General features: G+C 45.4%; 1 long non-coding RNA gene and 1 pseudogene across 1 annotated transcript; both read right to left on the bottom strand.

Moving 5' to 3' along the window:
* Positions 1 to 505: 505 nt before the first annotated feature.
* On the bottom strand, positions 506 to 624 carry LOC118602504 (annotated as a pseudogene).
* A 461-nt stretch (positions 625 to 1085) lies between these two features.
* Positions 1086 to 2808, bottom strand: LOC107519589. The gene is made up of 3 exons (XR_001599126.2): positions 2699 to 2808; positions 1734 to 1808; positions 1086 to 1253 (listed from the first exon to the last, which is right to left on the bottom strand). It is a non-coding gene; the product is annotated as an uncharacterized LOC107519589 (long non-coding RNA).
* Between the last annotated feature and the right edge of the window lie 4713 nt (positions 2809 to 7521).

The following is a 7521-nucleotide window of genomic DNA, read 5'->3' as shown; positions in this document are numbered from 1 at the left end:
TAATTAAAGACTATATATAGCTTCGTGTTAACTCAGATTATGAGCTATGAAAAAGTTTCTTTTCAGAACTCTTTGAATTTGGGGGTTGTGGATTAGGGTTGTGGACCTGTATGATGCCTGTGATATTTTCCCGTGGCCTAATCGTTTTATTCTATGATACTTGGCTTTTCAAAATCGATCAACATCAGCCTGGATTTTCCGTGGAGACAACTCTGTCTTCTCGGTATATTTTCTCTTATCAGTCTCAGGGACCTTTGGCCTGTAGGTAGGGTGAGCCCCAGTTTGCATATGACATCACTGGGTTGTCTACATCCCTACGCCCAAAGTGACACTGGAATTTCCCCAGGCCTTGAAACTACCTGCAGGGGCCAGAGGCCCAGCACTGAGTTGGGATGGTTTTGTTGCTGTTGTTATTGTTGAGTTAACCTTTGGTTGACCTCACAGTTTGCAAGGACCTTGTCAGCTTACAATCCCTTATTTTATTTTTTATTTTTTTTATTTTTTACGCCTATAGCACCTGGTCTTCCTAGGTGGTCTCCCATCCAAGTACTAAGCAGGCTCGATCCTGCTTAGCTTCCAAGATCAGATGGGTTGGGGCTCGTTCAGGACGGCATGGCCATAGACAGGATGGTTTTTATATATGGGCCATGCTCTGACTTCTAAGGGAGGAAATCTCAGGTTAAGGGTGAAATATCTTTAGAGTTAAAACTCCCTTTTATTGAGATTCTCCAAAAGTAGAAATTGACTCAGGAAATATGTAGATTGATCTGCTGTCTTGACGATCATTGACTAAGCATTTTGCAAGCTTATATTTAAAGTCTTAAACATGACATACAATTATTTTTCTTCTTTTTTCACAGCTTTGTTGAGGTATAATTGGTATACACTAGCTGTGCATATGTGTGATGTCCATTTTGATAAGTATTTTTACATATATAAAACTATCACCACAATCAAGATAATATTCGTCACACCCAAAGTTTCCTCATTGTGCACTATTTATAATAAAGGATGTCAAGACTATAAAGAAAGCAAAAAATTTCCTTCCTTAGCAAGCTCTTGCTTGTAAGGGACAAATCCAGTTGTCTTTTTGATTGTATTTTTTTTAAAAAAGCAAAACAACTCAAAAGAAGGTCTGAGTTTCAGTAGTCCCAACAGGATAGTATGCAATTAAGTCTACCCTTTTTGCAATCCCATATCTGCCACTTCAGAAAGAATCCAAGGCAATGCGAGGTGGTAGCCTGCACTGGGTCCTGGAACAGAAAAAAGATATTAATGTGGAAACGTGAAATCCAGGTAAAGTTGGGGGTTTCATTAATATGAAAGCACCAATGCTGGTTTCTGGGTTTTGACAAATGTGCCTTAGTAACAGAAGATGTTAACCTTGGAGAAACCGAAACGAGGTAAGGGTGCATACAGAAAGAACTCTCTGAGCTATCTTTGCACCTTTTCTGTAAACCTAAAATTATCCAAAATGTAAACTCGATATGGAAAAAGATTCCAGTGACAATTAGTTACTAAAGTAGAACCATGTTTTATCACAAATGCCATGTTATAAACATAAAAGATTTTATTATAACCCTAAGTAACGGGCAGGCAATAGCTCTTATGCCGTAGTTTTTAAAAAGGAACAATGGAACACATTTCACTTTCCGGTGTACCTTCTCCTTGTAATCGGTTGTATCATCTTGTCTCGTTCTTTTCTGTCGTCACGGGTGGGGTCCTTTACTTACCAATTACGACCTTTTCCAAATGCAAGGTTGAGTGGAAGTTTCACATTTTGATTTGGGGAAATGAGACTCATCTGCCTGTAAAAAAAAAAAAATAACATAAATGGAGCCACTTTAAAATGGAGTCAGGCTGCCATCCCAGAGGAACTGGTTTGCACGTCTAACCCCGCAAACCTTTGGAATGGCGAAACGGGTCAAAGTAACCCTTGGACCGGAAGGTGTACAACATTGCGTGTCAGAGAACTGTTTGCAAAGATAACAAGAAAGCAGAAACTATGACTACCAGACTGATGACTAGCAGGTGGATAATTAAAAACATTACTTAGAAACAGCATCACGATGTTAGTTTTTCTGCAGCACTAGGAATCCCTTCCGTTAATGTAAGTGTTCGCTTTCCCTTTCTCATGAATACCTCTTGCCTTTGTCTCCTAATCGAAACCCTATTTGGGCTTCTAATAGCTATTCTTTTTTTACCTCAAATATATTTGTTGCCTTTTGCCTTGAAAGGTCTTTCCTTTTCAAGTTAATATGCTTTAAACTAAAGGGGCTGAATAGAAATTTAATTTGTGGAAGAGAAACAGTCTCTTCTGTTTTGCGCTTGCCCGGCTGTTGATATTGCTATAGCGGTGGGTGGGATCTGAGGGGTGGGACATGCTTGTGAAAAGGGAGCCAATAGAGAAATAAAAGTGTGGCCCTCCCTTCCTCCTAGTTAGGAGGTTGCAGTGGGTGGAGCCAGGTTGCAGGGTGGTGGGGTCGAGAGGGAGAGGATTTGGATGTGGATGACTGGGTCCTCCAGGCAAGGAGAGGGCTCAGCGAAGGTGGATCCACCCCTCTGAATAAATTCAGGAGCATCTCAGCTGTGCTCACAGCAGGTTCAAAGCCAGCCTGCCATTCCCATGTTTTCTGACCTTTGTCCAACTCTAGAGGTTTGGAAAGTTGGACATGGTGCCTGAATTGATTTGACTTACCCGGCAAAGATGACCTGATGGTTCTTATTTCCTAGTATTGTCAAGGCAACTGAGAGCGCATAGCTGGGCTCACCTTGTTAATGAACGCGCTCTTCCTGCTGATGAAAATGTTTATCTAGGTCAGGAAGTGCATAATATTTTCAGTAATCTGTTTTTACTCATTAGTTTTCTCTCTGGCTTCCTGTTTAAAAGACATTTTTCTCTTGTTAATAATTAAATCATTAAAGTCCGAGGGTTGGTTAAAGTTTAAATTTAGCTACAATAGTTTGGTGTGGCCTGTATCTCAAGTGTCTAGAACAATGCCTGGCACATGGCAAGTGTTCAACAAATGTTTGTGGAAGAATTTTTTAAAAAGGCAATAGAGGTGTCTCTTTGGATAAGTCAAAACTTAAGTGTCATTTACTAGCATTGTATTCATCTGAATCAGAGTTCTTTAGGACCCCTCGTTTCCTGAGGCAACGTGAGTGATGCCCCTTTGGGGGAAAAAGAAAGTGTCCCTGAGTCTTGACTGAAATGGTCCGGGTAGGTTCTGGGGCTTCATCTGCAGAGATGATCCTGGACCACCTGAGAGAGCGAGTGAGGATGGGTTTGCAACTGTACTCATGGCCCCTGGATGTTTAGGACAGTGCCAGGGGGCAACAGTGCCCTCCTCGCTGCGTGTCCTAGGAGGGCCAAGGCAGGGCAGGAGGATGTCCAAGTCAGGGGAGCTGGTGGGACTGTGCGCTGAAGGTGAGACCCTTAGACAGGTGGGGAGACGCTGCCACTCGGCGGACACCTGCAGGTGCCCGAGCTAGTGCTCCCCTCCAGCTACAGCTGGGGACTTTGAAAAGCCGTGTGGATTGGTACAAAGGACCACCTGGGCTCCTGCCAGGGCTTCCCCATTCCCCACATGGGGTTCAACCACCTCAGGACCTACCACGAGCCCTGCAATGTAAAAGAGAAGCGGCCTCGACAGCATCGGCGGCCGCAGACACCAAGAGAAAGGCCTGGGCGGAACTCAATCCGACTCCTTCTCTCGAGAGCAAGTCCACCGCCCTCTGAGACGCAAGGTGCTATGCTTGCTGTGTGTCCTCTGTCGCCTCTACTAAAACGTAAGCTCCACATGCTTAGAGTTTTTCTTTACTGTGTTGAGAACAGGATCTAGCATGGAACAGATGTTCGATAAACATTGGTTGAATGAACAAGAAAAGGAAGGAAGGAAGGAAGGAAGGAAGGAAGGAAGGAAGGAAGGAAGGAAGGAAGGAAGGAAGGAAGGAAGGAAGGAAGGAAGGAAGGACACAATGTTGAAAACAACCTATGCTTTCTGAACACGCTTCACGGTCCCTGGACCCTTTCAGTTCTCACCTTCACTGACAAACGTACCTAAACGAATTTGTGCTTGTTTTGTTTTGTGCGAGCACACAGTAAGTCGCAAAACTATGGTGTTTGAGGCTTCAGAGAAAACTAGAAATGAAAGTTAATGTTAATGAAAGCTCAAGGCTCTGCAAGGGACGGGAACTTCACCGGGCATTGAAAACCCATGAGATGCAGGATAAGCTCCAACGGCCTCTGCACGGCGCCCATGGCTTTTCACGGAAAGAGCCAGCCTGAGGCTTCGGCGTGAGGATCGCTGAAGAATGAGCATGAGGTATCTGGTATCTTTTCCCCCAGCCTGAGTCATGCTCTGGGCTTTGCAAAGCCAAGACTATGTCTGTAGAGTGTCTTGAAAACATAGGCAGCCTGATTTTTACCAAGCATGTGAGCAACAGAAGATTCCTTTCTATTTCGTCCTGAACGTGGTTTCTACGACTTTCTCCGAAAGGGCAAAGTAATGCTGCCTCCTTGCCATTTTGTACGTGCTCAAGAACTTCAGAATTTCAGGATACAAACTGTGGCTCTTTCTGGGCTGTAAGATTATGGGACAACTTTTGCTCTTCTTTTTAATTTTTCTGTATTTTATAGACTCACCCACCATGAGCAAATACTATTATTATAACAGGGAGCGGCGGGGGGAGGAAATGCATGTGTTCGTTAAGTTTGGAAGTTAAAAATCAATGAAAATACCATTTTAAGTTAGCCCACATACTAAGGGCTCCGCAAAGGCAAAAGTAATGCGAAGCAGAAGTCAGACGGGAAGCAAAATGCACATCTTGTAAACTGCCTTTTCTTACTTCACATACTAGAGCACTTTGGACATTAGGTAGCCAGGTTTTTAGTTTGGTTGCTAGGAAGCTGATTTTAGTAAACATTTTTTTGACTATATATAGGCATCCTCCCTCTGCCTACCCCCCTCAACACACTCTGTCTTAATTCCCTAGGGTTATATACTTGCCCCTAGGCCTGTAATTCTTTATCTAATATCTTGTACCATGTGTTCTTCTTTAATTATGGATTTTTACATTAAAAAATAATACATGCATATGGTACAAACAGTCATATAGCATATTTATTGTTCTAAGCTGCCTTAGAATTCTAGAGAACGAGGTACAGGATTAGTTTTTTTTTTCTTTTTATTATCGAGCAGTAGAATTCAGCTGATTTTCCGTACGTACTGCCCAAGCTAAGCCCGCACATTGGTTCAGGTGGCTGACAGTATTATATTACACACCAGCTTTTCCCAGAAGTCTCGATTCTGGCAGGAGGCTTTTCAAGGCGAACGTGTACCCAGAAAAAAATTGTTTGTGGAGAGGAACAAATTAAATGAAGAAACCTGCTTTTCCCGATGACCCTCTTTCTTCCTTACTGTAGAATCATAGAAAATACACATCAGTCTCTGCCCTGGCTCCTGGCACAGACCTCCTGAAAGCCTTATAATTTCCTGGGCGATAGGAGTGTCTTTCCTTCTTATGGGGTGACTCTGGGTGGGCTCCTGGATGGCTTTTGGGTGAGGACGGGTCACCAAAAAGAGCAAGCTTGGAATTTTCAGCCCGGCCTTCCAATTCTTTTGAGAAGGGCAAAGGACTGGAAATGGAGTTAATGATCGATCGTGCCTCCTACATGGGGTTCAGGGAGCTTCCGGGTTGGTGAACACATTCACAGTCCTGGGAGAAGACACTTCTGTGCTCGGGACCCTCTCAGACCTCGCCCTGTGTGTCTCTTCATCTGGCTGTCATCTCTGCCCTCATCCTTTGTCGTACCCTTCGACAAACTGGCAACCAGAAGCCAGTGTTCCCCTGAGGTCTGTGAGCTGCTCCGGTAAATTAATTTGACCCCGAGGAGGGGGTCATGGGAACCTCCACTTTGTAGCCAAGTCAAATAAAAGTTGTGGGTAACCTGGGGACCTACTACTTGAAACTGGCTTCTGAAATGGTGGGGGTTGTCTCGTGGCATTGAGCTCTAAACCTGTGAGATCGGACACCATCGCCAGGTAGATAGGCTGAGAATTCAGTCAAACCGCAGGACACCCAGCTGGCGTCACGGAGAATTGCTTGAAATGGGGGCGGGGAGACCCTCACATTGGTGACCAGAGTGTCAGAAGTGTTGTGAATGTGCTGGTAATGTGACAGAAAAAGGGGACCCTAGGGGAGAACTGTGTTTTTCCTAACGCACCTACCAGCAGACTTGATGACCGGCCAGCGCTGCCCAGGTCATGCCCGACTAGTACATTTGTCCATTAGAAAGTCAGAGCCTCGTTAACAAATGAATTTACATGGAGTACTCGAGAAATGGAGCAAATCCTTCCACCCCCACCCGCCCTAACCCCAAGCTCCAGAAAACAACGTTAATCTCCTTTCCCTTCTTTCAGAAGGAGGGCTTTTCCACCAGCCGTGGTAACAGTACGCTGAATTTAACAAGGACAAATGCCAGCCCCAGGAAACGTAGCCCCGCCATGGCCAGGACCTTCGATTTTGAGAGGGGGCGGTATTGATGTAGGGGCCAACCTGGGGACACCAGGCGCTTTGGAGGTGTGTGTTTGCCAGGTGAGGGGACCGCGCAGGACGGAAGCGGTGCAAGAGCCAAGGTAGAGGTGCTGAGAGCGATCACCCCCCGTGGAGGGCTGCATAATGGGCCCCCAAAGATGTCCATGTCCGAATCCTCGAAACCTGTGACTATGTCACCTCGCTTGGCAAAACGGACTTTGCGGGGGTGACTAAGTTGAGGATCTTGTGGGGGGAAGATTATCCTGGATTATCTAGGTGGACCCAGTGTAAACGCAAGTGTTCCTCTAAGGGAACGAAGGGACAAGAGTGTCAGAACATGGATGGCTGCAGGGACGAAGAAGCTGCGGTGTGTATGACTCAGCCATTGAAAGAAGGAAGTCCTGCCCTTAGTGACAACATGGACGGCCCCCAAGGGTATGGTGCTGTGAAATAAGCCAGACAAGGAAAGACAAGGACTGTATGAACGCATTTGTGTGTGCAATATCAACAACAACAACAACAACAAACACAAATACAGAGAACTGATTGGTGGGGGACAGGAGCAGGGGGTGGGGGGTGCGAGATAGGTGAAAGGGGAGGAAAGGTACGAACCCCCACTTATAAAATAAATAAGTCATCGGATGCGATGTGCATACCACAGCGGCTTCAGTTACTAACACTGTATCGCATATTTGAAAGTTGCTAAGAGCAGATCTTTAGAGTTCTCGTCGCCAGGAAAAAGTTTGTGACTCTGTGTGGTGATGGATATTAACTACACCTCGTAATACATACCTACGTCGGGTCGTCGGGTCGTACACCCGAAGTTAGTATTATGTGGCAATTACATCTCAGTTTAGAAAAGGAGCCGTGAGGACGGAAACAGAGATCGGAGAGAGACGCGGAGAGCTGAAGACTCCAGGCTGCTGCCTGCAGATGCAGGAGGGGCCCAGGGGCTCAGGAGGGCAGGTGCCTCTAGACACCTGA

Source organism: Rousettus aegyptiacus, unplaced genomic scaffold, assembly GCF_014176215.1.
Source record: "Rousettus aegyptiacus isolate mRouAeg1 unplaced genomic scaffold, mRouAeg1.p scaffold_m13_p_4, whole genome shotgun sequence".
NCBI classification, from domain to species: domain Eukaryota; kingdom Metazoa; phylum Chordata; class Mammalia; order Chiroptera; family Pteropodidae; genus Rousettus; species Rousettus aegyptiacus.
The sequence above is the reverse complement of the archived record's forward strand: the minus strand, read 5'-3'. Positions and strand labels throughout refer to the sequence as shown.